The sequence below is a fragment of the Ranitomeya imitator genome, chromosome 2 (assembly GCF_032444005.1).
Source record: "Ranitomeya imitator isolate aRanImi1 chromosome 2, aRanImi1.pri, whole genome shotgun sequence".
NCBI classification, from domain to species: Eukaryota; Metazoa; Chordata; class Amphibia; order Anura; family Dendrobatidae; genus Ranitomeya; species Ranitomeya imitator.
The window spans coordinates 67,890,253-67,911,413 of record NC_091283.1 but is presented as its reverse complement, the minus strand read 5'-3'; the positions used below and the strand labels follow the sequence as shown (position 1 = coordinate 67,911,413).

General features: G+C 42.8%; 1 protein-coding gene across 2 annotated transcripts in view; it reads right to left on the bottom strand.

Annotated features, from left to right (window-relative positions):
- The window catches only part of PLS3 (plastin 3), a 110,823-nt gene extending 93,081 nt beyond the window's left edge, over positions 1-17,742 (bottom strand). Inside the window, exon 1 of one of the 2 annotated variants that reach the window (XM_069746911.1) lies at positions 17,616-17,742. The gene's annotated coding sequence lies outside the window, so the exon portion shown is untranslated. The remainder of the gene's footprint in view (positions 1-17,615) is intronic. The other variant, XM_069746914.1, reaches the window with a different exon arrangement.
- Positions 17,743-21,161: the final 3,419 nt, after the last annotated feature.

The following is a 21,161-nucleotide window of genomic DNA, read 5'->3' as shown; positions in this document are numbered from 1 at the left end:
CAGATTTCTCTCTCTCTCTGTCAAAAAATCCATGCGCATTTAAGAAGACCGGATCCAGCGCATCAGTTTTTCACAATTTATGTCGGATCAGTTTTTTTAAAAATTAGCCGGATTTGGCCTGAACACAAAAAACTGATGTGTGAAACTAGCCTAAGAGTTTCTATGGGGTCCGTTAAGACCAAATTAAGTATTGGATCCATGCAGAGGCCTAAAAAACAAGGTGGATACGCGTTCCCCGACTTATATTTGAATTTTCTAGCTGGTCAACTACATTAAAGCATTGGTTAATTAGGGATGGAAACAATAATGCAGAGGCTCATCTCATGCACTTTTTGGGTGGGCATACACAGTGAGCAATACTGGAGGGTTCGTAAAGACCACCCCAGAGTTTGTTATTTGCGCATAGCTTAGCAATACAAGTTTGGCAAGAAAGTAAACGTATTGTGAAGTTCACCGATCAACTCGGGGAAATTCAGATATTGGATAATCTCGAGTTCCGGCACCTTCAAACTTTACAATATCCAGGTTTTTGGAACCAAAATGTTATAACACTTAATCAGATTTCTGAAAACAAAATGTTATTATCGTTCGAACCAATTCATGTCAAGTTCAGAATTCCCCATAGGGACTTTTATTGATATCTGCAGCTGAGACGTCATAACGTACCAGTTCCCGTTTCCTAGAATGAGGATATCTAACTATCCATTGGTAGGAGTGTTATTAACTCAGGGACCCCACAGGTGCGATATCCTCCCTTTATACCTTTTAGTTAAATTCTAGAATTGCATCCACTCAGCTCGCTGTAGAAAGTAAGTGGCGACACCTAATAACCACTATCACTGATGATCAGTAGAATGATGCCCTAGAGGCACACACAATGGTGTCACCTGCTGAAAATAAGTTATCGTATGTACTCTAGTATAAGCCGACCAGAGTATAAGCCAACCCCCCTAATTTTGCCACCAAAAAACTGGGAAAACTTAATGACTAGTATAAGCCTAGGGTGGAAAATGCAGCAGCTACCGTTAAATGTCCAAAATACTAAATAGATACCAATAAAAGTAAAATTAATTGAGACATCAGTAGGTTAAGTGTTTTTGAATATCCATATTGAATCAGAAGCCTCATATAATGCTCCAAAAAGTTTATGATGGGCCCCATAAGATGCTCCATATTAAAATATGCCCCATATAGTGCTGCACAAACGCAGATTATGGCCCCATAAGATGCTCCATAAAGATATTTGCCCCATATAAAGCTGCACAAACATTGATTATGCCCCATAAGATGCTGCACGTAGACATTTGCTCCATATGCTGTTGTTGCGATGATTAAAGAAAAAGCCATCGCGCCCTCTAACCTGAGCGTCAGTGCAGAGGACGGGGAAGACGCAGCGGATCTGGGAGCAGGTGAATATCGCGCACTGCGTTATACTCACCTGCTCCTGGCACGGTCCCTGGTTCCCCGGCAGCTTCTTCCTGTATTGAGCGGTCACGGTACCGCTCATTACAGTGATGAATATGCGGCTCCACCCCTATGGGAGCGGACTGAGGTCCATATTCATTTCTGTAATGAGCGGTACCATGTGACTGCTCACTACAGGAAGATGCTGCCGGCGCCGGGGAACCAGGGACTGTGCCTGGAGCAGGAGAGTATGATTACACGGCTGCTGCTCCACCTCCCCTGCCAACCCCTGGGTATTACTCGAGTATAAGCCGGGAAAGGATATTTCAGCCTTAAAAAAAAAAAAAAAAAAAAAAAAAGGGGGGCCTGAAATTCTCGGCATATACGGTAATACAATTGTATAATCTTCACCAATCCTATCTGCCCCCAAGTAGATTACATAAATTTGGTAGAGGGGCAACTGATGAATGTCATAGGTGTGAGGAGTCAGGAGTGGATTTCTGGCACCTTATTTGGAACTAAGATTATACGAAGATATTGGAGTGAGGTCATCGCTACATTGGAGCAGATATTTGGAACACCGATCGAATGTAGTCCGGAGCGGTGCATCCTGGGTGCATTGGATGAGGAGATGTGGGTCCACCATGATAGAACCTCCTGAAGGAATATTCTATTTATGGCTAGGAAAGCGGTAGAGTTGAGGTGGATGGCGGGGGGGGGGGGGGGGGGATCTCCTTTGATTAATCAGTGGAAGAAACTAGTGAATGATAATGCCTAATGGAATCATTATATAGAAACGGAGGAGGTCCCCAGAAGTTCCATAGGATTTGGGAAAGGTGGTGCGATTCACCCTTGATGCATTTGGCTCCTAATGCTATGGTCTCCTCAATTTTGCGATATTGTCCCTGATGTATATCCCTTCCAGACCATGAAAGTGAGGATTTGGGTAGACTTACCGTAATAAGCGTCTATTATAATCTGATCTGGTACGGGTATAAAACTTTTATAAAGAATCTGTTGGTTAGGAGGTGCAATGCCTGGTAGAGTACATACCCGCCACACCTACCGTAAATCCTTGATTCATTTTCTACATGGCAAAGGAAGATAATGTTCTACGGAGCATTACCAAACATTACAACAGTGCGGGTGACACAGTAAATCTATTAGGTTATGTTTCCACGCAGTGCAAGCAAGCAGTGTTTATTTTATTTATTTTATTTTTTTTTAAAGGAAAGTGGACGGGATTTTAAAAATACACGTTGATACAGTAAAGTAAAAATGCTGTAGATCTGCATTTTTGGGAACATTGGGACTATGGAGAGATACTCCATAGTTTGAAAGAACGCTTGTAAAAAAATAAAAAATAAAATATAAAAAATATAAAATTTAAAATAAATAAATGATAAATAAATAAATAGCAATAGTGCTTTTAAAGGGCGCAGTTAGACGGCCGTACTACTTGCGCGAGGATCGCATCACGATACTCGGACTGGCCGTCTGTTCTCCTGACCAGAGAATGACCGCTCCATACATATACTGTCATGGTCTGGAGAGCCAATGGCCAGTCCGAGGATTGTGATGAGCGAGTAATATGGCGGTCTCACTGTGCCCTTAGGATGGAAACACCCAGGTACGGACTGGGGATGAAATTCAGCCCTGGCATTTGAAATCACACAGGCCCATGTTGTCCCCGTCCCCAAGTACCAGATGGAAATATATTACTATTATTATCGTGGATGGAGGAAAGGACGTTTTACTACAACACCAATATTTCTAATTATACCCATGGCCTGCTGGGGTACGTGATGGAGTGACTGCCTTTGTGCTCCGTCACAACTGTTGACAGTGTGGGTGTCTTGAGAACATTGATTCTGTTAACAACGTAGCACACAAGGCAGCCCACAACCAGACCAGCCCTTCTGGCATTTGCCAGAATTGCCAAATGGCCAGTCCGGCCCTGGAAGCACCATCTCTGCAGCAAAAAAACTAAAAAACAAAAATAAATTCTTCCCCCTTCCTACCACCCAAAAAAAAAACCCAACACAAACGCGATGAAGAGGGTGCATTACACATTTTCGTTTTGTACATCTTTGGGGGGAAATTTTCATGTGTATTCCGAAAACTGTGCAGGCATCTATAAAATAAGGCAAAGGTAAGATTTGCACTGCCCTTGTTAGCAGGATAGAGAGTCCATAAACTCAATATACGATGTCTCATTACGACCAGATTACACAATACAGTTGTGGCCACCTGCTCCTGACACATGCTATACAGGCACAGATGGCGCGGTCACCATAAGCGTCACATGTGCCCAACATGCTGCACAGTTCATACACTGCACCAATAGAAGCCCACCCAAACAAGCACGGCCAGCTAGAAGTATTACAGCTGTTACAATTTCACTCTGCACCCTGGCAGATAAGACAGTGGATCCCAGTGTTTTCATTATGAGCCAAGAAAAAGTCAATGTGTGTGGGGCCCCAGTCTGGAAGACCCCCGAGAAACGGGCGATGGCAGCTACTTAATGCATCTCAGAAGGGAAACCACTCAGACCGCAGAATCGGTGAAGTCTCTGGAGTCTGCATGTTCTCCTGCACTCCTGTTTATTGGCCCCAGTGGGTACGACATAGGAAATCAGACTGCTAATGTATCTGATGGATGACAATAAAATATTCACAGCGATGCACAATATGTCTGTGCAAAAAAGCAACGGAAATGAACAGTCGGCACTTCCACTGAGTGAGGTCACTAAAGGGTTAATCCCATCGCATATAGTAAGGCTTCATTCGTAGGAGTGCTACTTGTGATTTTTACATATAGCACAGGTACCTGTGATAGTCTATGGGGCCATCCATGTGTCAAGATTTTATCCTCTGACCGAGTAGTCCGGGCAGAAAGATTGGAGATCTGTTGGATTTCTGGGTCAAATTCAGCAATGCAAGTCAAGAAGTTTAGGGAGGAAAAAACAAAAAAAAAAAAACCGCACTCGAATGACATCCAAGTGCAGTCTGATTTTCACACACCAGGACTTACAGAATGAAAAAAGGTGGAGATTTTTTTTTTTCTACATTTCTCCATGAACAAGAAAAGCCAGATGACAATCACACCACACTCCGACCAAAGTCTGAACAGAATAATCAGTCCAATTTTCTCGTACATAAAAGAAAAAAAAAAGAAAAAAAAAAATAATGATGTCTGAAGGGGCCCAACTCGTGTCAATAAGGTAAAGCATCACTTTGTGATCAGTGGGTGTCCAACATCTGGGTCCGGAGAGTTGTGGGCTTCAGCGTTAAATCCACATCAGTGCTTCAAGATCATCTGGAGTCCCAAAGACTGGACCCCCCCCATCAACCAGGAATAGCTCCGTGATCATCAGCTCACAGTGAACCCATCCCGGCTGGACACAAAACTAATGTACAAAGTGAATTCAGGCTAAAAACCAAGCAGCAGTTATCTGACCGGAGTGTCGGGGTTTGCACAGCGGGGAGAATCGAACGGAGTCTGAGCACTTCAGTCTTTCTATCGCTGATGAGGGCCTAAAGCCCGAAACACGTGTCCACAGGTAGGAATTGGTTGGCTGTGTAAATTTAGAAACTAATCCGCAGCATTGCACGCTTGGCGGTTCCAAGCGTTGTGGATTAGACAGGGGTGGAAAGAGATGATTTGCATAGCTCCGCCTACTGCAAAGGATTCTGGGTAAACCTGCTATTCTTTGTATTATGCTGCTTGCAAGTACTTTCCGTTTCAGGAAAGCATCCACTATGTATTTCCTTTAAGTAGAGGGCTTTTCGGTCTCTTTCGTCCCGCTACATTTAGCCCAACTTGGGTCTCTCCCTAAGGTGGCTAGCATGTATGTATCGCTTGCTCACCGAGCCCCACTCCATACAGCCAACCAATTCCAGCCCTGTGCTGATGAGGGCCTAAAGCCCGAAACACGTGTCCACAGGTAGGAATTGGTTGGCTGTGTAAATTTAGAAACTAATCCGCAGCATTGCACACTTGGCAGTTCCAAGCGTTGTGGATTAGACAGGGGTGGAAAGAGATGATTTGCATAGCTCCGCCTACTGCAAAGGATTCTGGGTAAACCTGCTATCCTTTGTATTATGCTGCTTGCAAGTACTTTCCGTTTCAGGAAAGCATCCACTATGTATTCAGTCTTTCTATTAATCCATAGCCAAAGTGACGAATGGAGAGGAGGAAGGTCAATTTACAGTCTGGATAAAGAGGATTAAATACATGTGAATATTTAGCCTAAATTTCCAATGAACTTTTAAAGAACTTAAAGAGACTGCATAAGATACGGGCAGAGACCATGATTCCAGTGATGTGTCACTTAGTGGGCTGCTTGCTATGGTTTGATTAAAAAAAACACAACAAAAAAAAAACCTCTTCTCTGCAGCAGATTCAGCAATTCTCTGAATACCGAGTTCTGTATGACCCCATCCCCACTACTAATTGGCAGCTTTCTGCCTATGCACAGTGTACACCGAAAACGGTCAGAGGTGGGGGCAATGTTATACAGAGCTCGTGAATATGTTTGACCAACTGGTAGCAGGTTTAATTCGTCCTCTAGTGATAAAAATCACTTTTACCAGAAGGAGATTATCAAAACTACAGCAAGCAGCCCAGTAAGTGACAGCACTGGAATCTGGGTTTCTACCCTTATATTATGCTGCTTTAAGATTAGGAGGCAAAACTCTGGTGATAGACTAACTTTAATAACGCAGCAAACCCCCATGGTTCGGGAAAATTGTAAAATGCTTTTCTAATGGTAGGACATTATCTTCTGTCCATCCATCATGAACGGAGCAGAGGCGAGCCGTCTACGGGAAGGCCGGAAGTAGCAGACTTGGAGTACAAACATGCTCACGTCTGCTCCATTACATACGGGGCTCTGCAGGAGCACGGATCCCAGGTTCTGAGAACAAGTTAATGGCATCGCTGAGGGCATCAGCTGTAGGATGGACCCATGGGAATCAGTATTCTAATCCTATGGATACGTGTCAAGATAATTGAAGAAAAATTATAACACAGAAATATAAAATATCCTGAGCCATTACTGGGGGACATCTTACAAGTGCCATATCTGAAGTATGACAAACTTCCTTGTGTCCCTCAGCATAACTAATTATTACATACCAGAAAGCAATACATACAATTAATGGAAAAGATCAAGACTACAAAAGCTTATAAAGCACATGCCACTGCTGGTTTAGGCAAGGAAATTAGGTTAATTTAATGACGAAAGGAGTGGTTTAAGAGTAGAAAAACACGTCAGCTTTCCTTCAGAAATAGCGCCTCCTCTGACCATGGGTCGAACGTGGTATTGTGGCTCAGCTCACTTAAATGGGGCAGAGTTGAAATGGACGTGACCCATGGTCAAGGGAGACATTCTGTCTGAACAATGGTAGCCATGCTCATGCTTTTCGGACAAATTAAAAAGGGCGATTGTGCAGCATTTACCAATAGAGATATGACAGATTCTCCACATGGATTTGTTAGTGCAAATTTCCTCGCAGACGGCACAGCTCTCATCCATAAAATGGCCCATGATGGAGGGTCTTGTGACCAGTCCGGTCCATCAGCTTCTTCTAATAGAAAACACATTACAAAGGAAAGCCGCTTTTTAACTGGTGGAGGCTTATGGACAGGTCTGATGGATATATTTACTAGCAAGCGTCAAAAGCATGTCCTCAACACAAGATAAAATGGACGACCCCTTTAAGTAGACCTGTTGGAAGGAAAGTGCAAATAACCAAAATAATGGTTAATGCCAGCATGCTTCTTGGATATCTTCCCAAGTGTCAGTAGAACATGTCTGCAAAAAAAAAAAAAAAAAAAAACACATACGACAATAGTGAGGCAAATTAATGTTGTACATATCTGGAACTAAGTAGACAGTGGTGAAAATGCTTAGGCGATAAAAAAAAAAATAATCTTTTTTTCTATCACTAATGTCACTCTTGGAAAAAAACATTCCTTGTGTAATCAAGTAAGTATGGCAGCATTTGTCAACCAATGTCTAAGTAATGTACAGGGTCACTTTAAAAAGGGATTTGAGAGTGTTCGGCTAGGATAGCCAGAAGATTACCGTATGCAAATTACACTGACAAAATGATTTGAGTGTCTGCATGGTGTGATCTGATCCTCTCAGATGAAAGAATAGGAACACACTGAGGAGAAGATGGAGAACCAAATTTCTTCATCTTCTCCAATGTGTCAGTGCGTGAAAAAAAAAAAAAATAGACTGCACTCCAAATATTGGATCAAACTCAGATGGCGGTTTTTTTTCAGTCCGAGCAGTCTTGACATGTGCGCAGCCCCATAGGACACTGGTCCAAGTACAATCCAATGTTTGTCAAATCGCACTGGAATGTAAAATTTAGTGGTGTGACTGAGCCCTTAAAGTGCATTGTGAACTATCCGGTGAGCGCCCATCTGCCATACCACCAAGCGCCTTCCTCTGGTGCCTTTATAACTCAAGCTCTGTCTTGCAACCCATTAGCGGTAGTAAAGTCATCATCTGCCTTCATGGTTTGCAAACAAGTCAATGTTTAACCACTCAAAAAAAAAAAAAAAAAGGAGGGGGTGGATGAGGCCTAATGGTACAGGAGGCGCAAGAGACTTATTATCCATCATTTTGTAGCCACGAGGATTCAGATCCACAAGGGACATGGGGCTCCCGGTCTGAATAACATTTTGCAGGACAGGAATGACAAAAATGCAGAAACATCAGTGATCTAACACCATCCTGTAACATGATCATGTAGAGGCCCCAGGCAGGAGGCGAGAGGAATGGTGTTCCCTTCTAACCCCATCAGCGCCATATGATTACGACTCCTCTATACAACAGTGATGTATAATCCCAATTCCATATGAACACACCAGTATCCTGCAGAGAGTAAATTACTTGTAGATTTCAGAAACCCAGACCTACGGCGGACGTGCACTTCAGCAAATTAGTATAATGGGGTCTAGTGTATAACGTCAGCCATCTGCAGATCCATAATACGACGCCAGTAGAAATTTATGAGCTCACTTCCATACATGTCCAATTGCATATGGAGGTGCACAGAGGTTCTCCGCATCCAGCGTTTCACCACATGCTGCATTCAGGCTTTGCCATCAGGTGAGAATTTGGTGCCGTATGAGGGCACTGTGCTACGTACACATGGGGTGAATTTGCCACCATGAAATTCGCCTCCAATTTCACCACAAACGTGTTACATGCCAGTTTTGTTGCCGATATTCCACAGATTTAAAACTCTGAAAACAGCAAAATGGAAAATGCGAGGGTCATTGAACGTTTGTTACATCTAGTTTTTATATGAAAAAAAAAAAAAAATTCCCATTGGCAGAATGAATGGGTTAACTGGGATACGGTGCAGCCCTAATGAAGGGCACAGATAAAACTAACAATGAATGATCGTTGGCTGGTTTGGAGAAGATAATACCGTAAGTGTTCAAGTGATCAGGACAGCAGCCAGGAGTGGTGATTTTTCATCCGACGATCCAATAACCTGCACCTCCTGCATCGTTGTCAATAAAAATCCAATAAAGGCTGATGGAGTCTCAAATTTCGTACCATATAACCTTTGTTGGCCAATTTTATCCAACGTGTTAGTAAACGCAAGCTGGCGTCAGAAAATGACCAGTTTAAATCACTCCCCTCCATAAAAAAAAAAAAAAAATCTTGCAACTTTCACACTGGCCATTGGGACTTCTACAGACTTTTAAGAGGCTTTTTCAGGAAACACATCTACATTAGCAGCAGTGGACAGACTCAGCTGTTCTCTTTTGTAGTGAAGCATCTAATAAGCGTGTGAAAACGTCATTGTTAAGGGAGGGGAAGCAGTGGAGCTGTGACATCATTGTTTCTTGTGATCGATGGATCCTTTGTCATCAGATGTGTTTACTGATTAGGAGCCTGATGAAAAATTAAAGGACAGGAAGTAAAAAAAATGGCCAATGTGAGAGTTGCAAGATTAATGACTTTTTTTTATAACGATCATAGAAACCACTTCTAACATAAAAACCAACGTTCATATTCTGATGACACATTCTTTGAGTGGCGGACACTGGCAGGAAAAGGCTCCTGTGCAAGAACAGTAGTTTTGCCATGACTGAGGATCCTTGCTGTTTTGGAGGTGGAAGTGGCGCCTGTGCTCTAGGGCCCCGGTGGCTGCACCAGAGATGTCGGCCCCTGCGCTCTCCATAAAACCTGCTGTCAGATTCCTTTGATTCTTGGAGCTCAGGCGTTCCCAGGCACTGTATATTTTGTGCTCAGATTGTTCTGCAGGTCGGACGCGCCCAGTAAGCTCTGTAACACCTAACTTCTCCATACACTGTGTACCAGACAGTCTTCATTCTGCCTTCCTCAAGCAGCAAACAGGAAGCCGGAGAACATTCCAGTGGGATTATGTAACGCCCCTCACAGGACAGCATTAGCAGACAAGGATTATTGTATGGCAGCGGAAGAGATCAAACCAAACAATACTGAAGGTATATTAAAATATATTAAAATATGCAAAAAAGGGACATTATATCTAGCACAGATAGTAGTAGACTCAGTGTTTTATGAGAATGAAACTGGTAGGAAAGCAACTGGCAATATTTCCATAGAATGTGATGTAGCCGTCTTTCTGCTCTGATCCAATGTGCAACATTGTAATAAGTAACAAGTACCCAGGTGCCATCAAGTAATTGTCTGGGAGAAGCCATGAAAAAGCCACTAAACAGTAAAGAGAATGATTGTGAAAGTTTTGTAAACATTAAATAAAATATAAATATAAATGAATTTCACATAGCCCAGTACATGAAGAATACTTTTGGTTTACATTTTCCACTACTTGACCTTGCTTCTACAGCTACAGGTTTAGATTTGTACACTATATCTACCCAGGTAAAGCTACCCACCATCAAGCATATTGGGGCATGACGCATCCAAATTACAGACTCTGCTCAGATAGCAATATTTGGCCACACTGCAACTTTCCTGACCTAAACTAGTAGCCACTTAGGCTAATTGTCTCCTATATACAAAATGTAATACCAAATGTACATTTTTGGTGAAGATACAACAGCAAGTGGAACACAATTGTGAAGTTGAACAAAATTTAGTGGTTAAGTTTTTGTGGAAATTAAAAAACTGAAAAGTGGGGTGTGCAATATTATTCAGCCCCTTTACTTCAGCGCAGAAAACTCACTCCAAAGTTCATGAAGTTCATTGCGGATCTCTGAATGATCCAATGTTGTCCTAAATGCCTAATGATGATAAATATAATCCACCTGTGTGTAATCAAGTCTCCGTATTAATGCACCTGCTCTGTGATTGTCTCAGATCAAGCACACAGAACATCATGAAGACCAAGGAACACAACAGGCAGGTCCGTGATACTGTTGAGGAGAAGTTTTAGAGCCGGATTTGGATACAAAGCGATTTCCAAAACTTTAAACATGCCAAGGAGCACTGTGCAAGCGATCATATAGAAATGGAAGGAGTATCATACCACTGCAAATCTACCGAGACCCGGCCGTCCCTCTAAACTTTCTTCTCAAACAGACTGATCAGAGATGCAGCCAAGAGGCCCATGATCACTCTGGATGAACTGCAGAGATCTACAGCTGAGGTGGGACAGTCTGTCCATAGGACAACAATCAGTCGTACACTGCGCAAATCTGGCCTTTATGGAAGAGTGGCAAGAAGAAAGACATTTCTCATAGATATCCATAAAAAGTGTTGTTTAAAGTTTGCAACAAGCCACCTTGGAGACACCAAACATGTGGAAGAAGGTGCTCCCGTCAGATTTAAAAAAAAAAAAAAAAAAAAAAAATTTTTGGCAACAATGCCAAACGAAATGTTTGACGTAAAGGCAACACAGCTCATCACCCTGATCACACCATCCCCACTGTCAAACATGGTGGTGGCAGCATCATGGTTTGGGCCTGCTTTTCTTAATCAGGGACAGGAAAGATGGTTAAAATTGATGGGAAGATGGATGGAGCCAAATACAGGACCATTCTTGAAGGAAACCTGTTGGAGTCTAAAAAAGACCTGAGACTGGGACGGAGATTTGTCTTCCAACAAGACAATGATCCCAAACATAAAGCAAAATCTACATTGGAATGGTTCACAAATAAAGGTATCCAGGTGTTAGAATGGCCAAGTCAGAGTCCAGACCTAAATCCAATCGAGAATCTGTGGAAAGAGCTGAAAACTGCTATTCACAAACGATCTCCATCAAACCTCACTGAGCTCAAGCTGTTTGCCAAGGAAGAAAGGGCAAGAATTTCAGTCTCTCGAAGTACAAAACTGATAGAGACGAACCCCAAGCGACTTGCAGCTGTAATCGCAGCAAAAGGTGGTGCAACAAAGTATTAAGTTAGAGGTCGAATAATATGGCACGCCCCACTTTTCAGTTTTAGATTTTCCACAAAAATTTAAAATAACCAATTGTATTCAACTTGTTGTTGATTCTTCAAAAAATTTACATTTGGTATCTTTATGTTTAAAGCATGATATGTGGGAAAAGGTTAAAAAGTTCCAGGGGGCCCGAATAATTTCGCAAGGCACTGAACTTATGAGGCTAGTAGATCAGGTCAGGATTGTCATGGTGTGGCCAAATCATGAGGTTTGCACACAGAAAAAACAGACGTGAATTTAGCCTTAACTTTCCAATAACTCCCTTACATTTACCCAAAAGTCCAAACTTCAGAATTTCTCTTCATTTTACCCAAACTTCAGAATCTGGATCAAGATTCATCAAAATCACAGTGAGACACATATTGTATCCATTCTTCAACAATGAAGTCACAGGATTTTTCTTTATATACATTGGAGTGAGGGAGCGCAATAAACTGCAAACCTCCCTCCTCCTGGCAGAATGTGGAGACCGGCGACAAGATGGAGTCCCAGGGGCCAAACATACACAGATTCAACAATTATCACCAACCCAGTGGGTAGGTGATATTTGTCTTAACTGTAACAACCCTTAAAATCCAAGACCCCAGCGTAGAATTACAACAGTGCTATCCCTGGTGGCCAATTTCTTGCTTAATAAGCAAGGACTAAAAGCAAGAACAGTGTATGAAGCTGTCAAAATTGGCATTTTTTCCAAAAATAAAAATGTAAACGGATGGAATTAAAGCAGACTGTGGTTAAAATCCAGTTAAACATACAGAGCAATGTCCATATACAATATGCTGATCCCGGTCTCCCAGGTTCAATGACCCCTATAGTCGGATCAGGTTCAATGGCATTCACTAGGCACTTAAGGCATTGGGGCAGATTTCCTAATCCTACAATATACACAGCATACATTAAAGGAGACCATAAACCTGAGAGCTATTTGACAGAAGACAGTGTGGTTCGGCAGACATATTTCCGGGCTCCCCTATACTCATAGGCGCCCTTGCTCATCTGAGCATTCATGTGTTTTCAATGGGAGAGAGAAGAAAGCGGCTTCTTTTAGGAGTCATCCAAACAAATCCGCTGACTGGCAGGTGCCATCCAAAACAGAGGGTACAAGCTAACATGCATTTAATGTGGGGCCCTTTGATTAGTCGATCTCCAAAATTTCTCACAATGGCTCATACTGGATATAATTTGGACACCATTAGAAGTTTCTTCTCGTTTACAGATTACCTAATAGCGTATTTATAGATCAAATGTTTGATCAAAATATTTGTAGAAGATAAGCCACGACACTTCCGCTAAACCATGCTCCTCCATTATGCAAAGCAAAAAATTTGATTCTACTTTTGTGCCAAAATTTGGAACATTTTCTTCCATATTTGAGAACAATTCACAGCAATAAAGAATACGGTATATTAAATATGGTTCCAAGGTTCCCTGTCAGCACAGAATGACTGTTCAAACCAAACACAGGAGCTTGGTACATCTTAACTGGTCAAACACTGACTTGCACCTTTCAACCTACTTGTTTTCCATCTGTCTGCACCCTTCTCCTGCTATCAAACCAAATCTGTCAAAGAGAGGGGATTGGAGATAGAAGAAAACAAGCAGGTGGGGGAGGAGCACTTAAATATTAGGCTGCGATGCACCAAGCACCTGTGCTTGGTTTGAACAGTCATTCTGTGTTGACAGAGTCCCTATAAGAGCCTTCAAGAATGAATAGCTAAACCTCCTGTGCTTGATGGTTTACTCAGCTGGACAGTAACAACGCTACCCCTCTGAAAATTTTTAGGACACCATTCATTGAGCAAGTGGCCACCACCTGGAGCTTGTTTCTTTGAAGAAAAAAAAAAAAAAAAAAAAAGGTGGCAATCCAACCAACAGGACCCCATCAAAGTTCTTAAATGTCTTACAAGTCACAACAGTCATTTACGTGACAACCTGTGTATCTAGCACACCAGCAAATGACAGGATGACGGAGGTGTTAGTTATAAGGTAACAAAACGAAGAATAAAGGAAAATGCTTTAGAAAGTAAAATATTAAACTTGTCAGAGATAAGACGGGAATTTGACGGTGACACAACCTCTCCTTTAGCTCACATGAAGCCATCCCAATGTCACTCCATGGGTGGATATGGGTTGTATACGCCAAGAGTAAAGAAATACCATGATAACAAATACTCCGCTCTGGTTGTTTAACATAAAAAGTGACGTGCAAATATAAGGAGGTTCTAGAAGAATGGAGAATAGAATGTCTCTGGTTACAGAAGTTTACTCTACGATGGGGACGGATGACATTAGTATGCAGCGATCAGCTTCCCGTTAATGGCTACTAATCTCATTAGATCCTCTCATTATAAGAGAGTTAATGGAGGAATGAACAGTAGTAAACACAGGCTTCCAATATGTTATGTGACAATCTGTATCAACAGCTGTTCCATTTAAAACAGATAAATCGATGATACAATTCATGAAAGGGTCACCAGTATCAAGATAAACTGGGGCCTAATCCAACTACTAGCATCCGAGCTAGAGAAGGCAATTATCACTTAGCCGCTTTATGGCTAGGCTTGGCTTTTCTCACAAGTCACATGGTTGGTCCTATACAGTGACATACTATTCAGCAAAGTTAGCCGACAGCAGACAGCGGTGTTTGGACCCCTAACTAAGCATACATTAGTGGTCGTAGGAGGTATGGGGTCATCAAACCATCAGCATGTCAATATGCAGTTGAGGTTTAACTAAAAAAAAAAACCCCAGTCAAAACCTAGGTTTTAGGCATTATAGGTGCTCAATATAAGTGTGCCCAGGGCGATGGAAGAGGAAAAGAAAAGGATACCCATCTCCAGGATCTCTGCTCTCCGTAATTTGCAGTCATCAAAATCTGGCAGAGGAAAGGGGAGTCAACACTTGACCACCTCGTGGAACATTTAAGATTAACTTTTGTAGTAGTGGAAAACCCCTTTAAGTAGTTAAAGACTTAATAAATACTAACTATAAGCAAGTCAAGTGGTAATGGGAGCATGCACCTGCACAGCACATCGTCTCAACGTGCATGTACTGTACTCACTGCCGATGGACTCCTCTCCAAGTAATGTACAACCCCTTTTACTACCACTTCTGCAATAAAAAATACCTATACTTGGGTATGACATTGTATACAATGGGACAGCTCTTTATATTCCTGTTTTATATTCTACATTATCAAGGGAAGCAAAAAAAAAAAAAAAAAAGTACAGATATTTATCATGATCGATCAACGGGATCCATGTACGGTATGTATTTTTGACTATGAAGTCAGATAAATTAACCAAATCCCCAGAACTAGGTCAAGATAAACCACCCTCCACCCCCCCCCCCTCCCCCCAATCAGCTTTTTAAGGGGGCACTAAACAGAAGGAGAAAAAAAAAATCATCAATTTGACAGTCCCTTTAACTTGTCTGTCATTAAACTCAGATCTCTTTCAAAAATACGCATCAGAGTCACCTTTTTTTTAACAATATCGGCACCTTTTAATGCTACGATGTATCAACAACCACAAATCTTATATACTGCACCCCACAAAGCATTCGTTTGAACCATCATACTGAAAGAAAAGTAGAAATGTTTTTGGACTAGTCATTTAAATCAAGTTAATTATTTACACCTGAAAAGTATAGCATGGACACAAGGGTACCATAGATCTCACCGAGCGGAGTATATCGAAAGCTTGGCATTCACATTACTTGTAAATACCTGACATAATTAGCTTACACATTAACAATCAGCAGTGCACTACAAAGAAGGAGATTGACAACCATAAACGAAGAGAGTGAAGATTTCACACACATGGGTGTCAGCAATCATCAAATTACAAGAAAATAAAGTATTCCAAAAGGTGGCTCTGCCTTCGTTGTCCAGGCCAAAGCATTTCATTCTTCTCTGCTCAATTTCTAAAACTTAACATGGACAAAACAGAGTATCATCTCCCCCCCATCTCCATGTCACTCAATCTCTTTAACAGACCTATCAAAGCTCTCTTCTTCCAACCACATATCCAAGCACTCTACTCCAACACAAAAATATTTCCTGGATCCATATATTCCTTAACCAAGAATCTGCAAAAACACTAGTCCATGCCCTCATCTCCCACCTTGACTACTGCAACCTCCTGTTCTGTGGCCTCCCCTTTAACACTCTCGCACCCCTCCAATCTTCCCTAAACTCTACTGGCCGACTAATCCACCTATCGCCCCATTATTCCCCAGCCTCTCCTCTCTGCCAATCCCTTCACTGGCTCCCCATTACCCAGAGACTCCAGTACAAAACCCTAAACATGGTATGCAAAGCCATCCACAACCTGCCTCCTCCATACATCTGTGACCTCGTCTCCCGGTACTTACCTGCACACAACCTCCGATCCTCACAAGATTTTCTGCTCTACTCCCCACAAACGCAGACACAGATTTCTCCCGTGCATCCCCACCTCCCTCCACTCGGGAACTTTCAACACCAACATATCTGGCTATGGCCTACTATGGAAACCTTCAAAAGGGACCTGAAGACCTACCTCTTCCGACAAGCCTACAACCTGCTCAATCACACAGGTGCACAAGAAGCTCTACCCTCACCTACTATATACTCACCCAGCCCTTGTAGATTGTGAGCCCTCATGGGCAGGGTCCTCTCCTCCTGTACCAGTCGGTGACTTGTATCGTTCATGATTATTGCACTTTTTTTTTTATTATGTATGCCCCTTTCGCATGTGAAGCACCATGGAATAAACGGCGCTATAATAAGTGATAATAGTGCAACTTTGTGACATTTACTACATCAATAGATACCGGTGTCTAGAAACTCTGCAGGGATGATAATTCCCATAACTTCTTTGCTGATGCAACTGGTGCACGAAAAAAATCCAGGCGTCTGCTCCAACCTTAATTATGCATTATTGTAGGAAAGCATTGAGCCGCATATCACCCTACTGTAGGTGACCTGTAACCAGATCTTATCTGCAGTATATAGTCATCATCACTGATCCGTGAATTATAGCGTCAGTCAAGGCCAGGATCAGCAAAAAAAAAAAAAAAAAGAAATGCTGATCACAAGCTAAAGTGTGTGTGCTCTAGCTACAGCTACTGGGGGTAATGGGACATTTGGGATTTATTAATCTTCAACCAGCTTTACCGCCACATCTCACAAGTTTTGACAAACGCCAGGAACATAAAATGCAATGTCATGTGCGCTCCAGATCAGGGGCGGACAGACAAAGGGATCTTAAAAAGTTTCCTGCATTAATTCCAGCCCAAGGAAGAAGCTTATTGCACAATGTAAAGTACAATACAGCAATGGGCGAATAGAGCGCGGCGTACAGGAGCCAAAAACGGACATCGAAATCGACGGAAACAATATTAAACGTCCGCTCCGGAAGCATCGGCTTCTGGGAATAGGCCAATAATATTTATACACACAGGGATTCCACATACATTAATATTTACATTTGTATTCATTTTACTGCAGCTACTATTTTGCTCAGTCATTGAGAGAGATATATATATATACACACACACACACATATACATATATACACACACACACTGCAGTGATTGCTCCATATTACTCAGCACAACTTGCCTTCCTCTCCGGAGGTCCCGTGCCTGCTGCCCAGTGAAGCATTGCACCCAGGGGCATCTGCATTACTCAGGGCTCCATGCAGACTCACTCAGGATCAATGCCAGATGTAAATAATAAAATAAAAAGCTGGAAGGTCCAGCCGTGCAGCCGCCACCCATCCCCGCCGCAGCGGCTCCGACTTACAGAGAGCGTGTCCTCCTCCCTTCGCAGCCAGTCCCCGGCGTCCCTCTCCGCCAGCTCCCAGTCTCCAGCCTTCACCTCCGCTCCTCCTCACAGCTCAGCGCACACTCAGCCCGCACAGCTCCAGCCAGGAGCCCAGCAATGACCGCCCCGCCCACTCACTCCCAGCAATGGCTGGGACCCGAGTCATCCCTGCGCTCCGATTGGCCTCTCCAGCCGTCAATCTTTTCTTCTGCTGCCTCTGATTGGATTCTTTCTGCAGGGTGGAGGCTGCAATTCTGAACCATTCTTGTAGTATGTGTAGAGAGCAGTAATTGTGGGTGACAATGTGTCGTGTACTGAGGGGCCGTGTGCTGAGGGGCCGTGTGCCGAGGGGCCGTGTGCCGAGGGGCCGTGTAGTGAGGGGTCCTCACTGCCTGCATGCTGCATGGAGGGCAGGAGAGGCTGATATACAGGCAGGCAGTGCTGGCTGCACAGAACAGTTCCTCTGACAGGAAACATAGATTCATGTCAAATAATCACTTAGAAATCACCACAAACGACGGCTTCATTATAAGGCTGCGGTCACACTAGCAGTATTTTCCATCAGTATTTGTAAGCCATAACCAGGAGTGGGTGATAAATGCAGAAGTGGTGCATATGTTTCTATTATACTTTTCCTCTAAGGGCATGTGCACACGATGCGGTTTTTGCTGCGGGCCCGCAGCAGTTTTCCCAAAGTTTACACTATCATGTAAACCTATGGGAAAAAAAAACGCTGTGCCCACAATGCGGAAAAATCCGCACAGATTCGCTGCGGAAAAAAAGAAGGAGCATGTCACTTCTTTCTGCGGATTCCGCAGCGGTTTTCAACATGCAACAATAGGAAAGTGCTGTTGAAAACCCGCAGAAGAAACCGCAGTGAAAACCGCAGCGGTTTTGCACTGCGGATTTTCCAATTCCACTGCGGAAAAATCCACAGCAGAATCCGCATCGTGTGCACATACCCTGATTGTTCCACTCCTGATTTTGGCTTACAAATACTGATGTGAAATACTGACCAAATACTGCTAGTGTGATGGCAGCCTTTTTACATTAATTTTTTTTTTTTTTTGTTGGTGTGTGACATTTAGCACTCTGGTGCCGTCCTTCACAACATTAGCCTTTAATTTCCAATCCATTTTGAATGCAGAAACCAGGGTCATATTTCTGTCCAGCCGCTTCACTGATGCCTCCATCTTGTGCCAGTCATTACACTGGCTACCCATTCGCTACAGGGTTCAGTATAAACTCATCTCTCTCACCCACAAAGCTTTTCACAGTTCTGCACCACCTTATATCTCCTCTCTCATCTCCATCTATCGCCCTACACGTGCCCTCCGTTCTACAGATGACCTAAGACTAACATCCCCCGTAATCCAAACCTCGCACCTCCGTCTCCAAGACTTCTCTCGTGCTGCGCCAGCTCTCTGGAATGCACTTCCCCAGACGATCAGACTGATACCTAGCCCCGACCTATTCAAGTGCGCTTTAAAAACCCATCTCTTCAAACAAGCCTACCACATCAACTACTCAGTAAACTAACTTTGTCCTGTTCCCTCCTTCCAAATATTATTCTGAATCTGCACCCTACTATTCATCTGTCTCCACACCCTCCATGCACACGATAACTGCACTTGATACTTGACTATTGCACTTAAACACACGGGCTGATGACCGGATCATGCAGCTTTACATGAAAATCCCTGTTTATTATAATTGCCAGACCTGAAATAACGAGCACTCTTCACCTATTGTGTCCCCCCATTTCCTTGTAGATTGTAAGCTTGCGAGCACGGACCTCACTCCTAATGTCACTGTTTAACCCCATTACCCCCAAGGGTGGTTTGCACGTTAATGATCGGGACAATTCTTACAATTCTGACCACTGTCCCTTTATGAGGTTATAACTCTGGAACGCTTCAACGGATCCCAGTGATTCTGACATTGTTTTCTTGTGACTTATTGTACTTCATGGTAGTGGTAAAATTTCTTTGATATTTCCTTCATTAATTTGTGAAAAATAACGGAAATTTGGCAGAAATTTAGAAAATTTTGCTATTTTCCAACTTTAAATTTTATGCCCTTAAATCACAGAGATATGTCACACAAAATACTTAATAAATAACATTTCCCACATGTCTACTTTACATCAGCACAATTTTGGAACCAAAATTTTTTTTTGTTAGGGAGTTATAAGGGTTAAAAGTTGACCAGCAATTTCTCATTTTTACACCATTTTTTTTAGGGACCACATAACATTTGAAGTCACTTCGAGGGGTCTATATGATAGAAAATACCCAAGCGTGACACCATTCTAAAAACTGCACCCCTCAAGGTGCTCAAAACCACATTCAAGAAGTTTATTAACCCTTCAGCTGTTTCACATGAATTTTTGGAATGTTTAAAAAATTTTACTTTAGCTCCAATTTGTTTTATTTTACCAAGAGTAACAGGAGAAATTGGACCCCAAAAGTTGTTGTCCAATTTGTCCTGAGTACGCTGATACCCCATATGTGGGGGTAAACCCCTGTTTGGGCGCACGGGAGAGCTCGGAAGGGAAGGAGCACTGTTTTACTTTTTCAACGCAGAATTGGCTGGAATTGAGATCGGACGCCAAGTCGCGTTTGGAGAGCCCCTGATGTGCCTAAACAGTGGAAACCCCCCAATTATAACTGAAACCATAAACCCAAACACACCCCTAACCCTAATCCCAATCCTAACCATAACCCTAACCACACCCCCAACCCTAATCCCAACCGTAACCACACCCCTAACTCCAATTTACCCCTAACCTTAATCCCAACCATAACCCTAACCACACCCCTAACCCTAATCCCAACCGTAAATGTAATCCAAACCCTAACTGTAGCCCCAACCCTAACGCTAACCCTAATGGGAAAATAGAAATATATACTGTACATTTTTTTATTTTATTATTTTTCCCTAACTAAGGCAGTGATGAAGGGGGATTTGATTTACTATTTATAGCGTTTTTTTAGTGGATTTTTATGATTGGCAGCCGTCACACACTAAAAGTCGCTTTTTATTGCAAAAAATAGTTTTTGCATCTCCACATTTTGAGAGCTATAATTTTTCCAGATTTTGGTCCACAGAGTCATGTGAGGTCTTGGTTTTTGCAGAACGAGTTGAGGTTTTAATTGGTAACATTTTCGGGCATGTGACATGTTTTGATCGCTTTTTATTCTGATTTTTGTGAGGCAGAATGACCAAAAACCAGCTATTCATGAATGTCTTTTTGGGGGGCGTTTATACCGTTCCACGTTTGGTAAATTTAATAAAGCAGTATTATTTTTTGGGTCAGAACAATTAGGCCGGAGTCACACTACAGCGAGATACGGCCGAGTCTCGCAGGTTAAAAACAAGCTGTGGCACCGGCACTCCGGAGCGGAGCGCGCAGCTCCATGTATTGCTATGCGGCTGCACGCTCCGCTCTGGAGTGCCGGTGCCAGAGCTTGGTTTTAACCTGCGAGACTTGGCCGTTTCTCGCTGTGTGTGATCCCGGCCTTA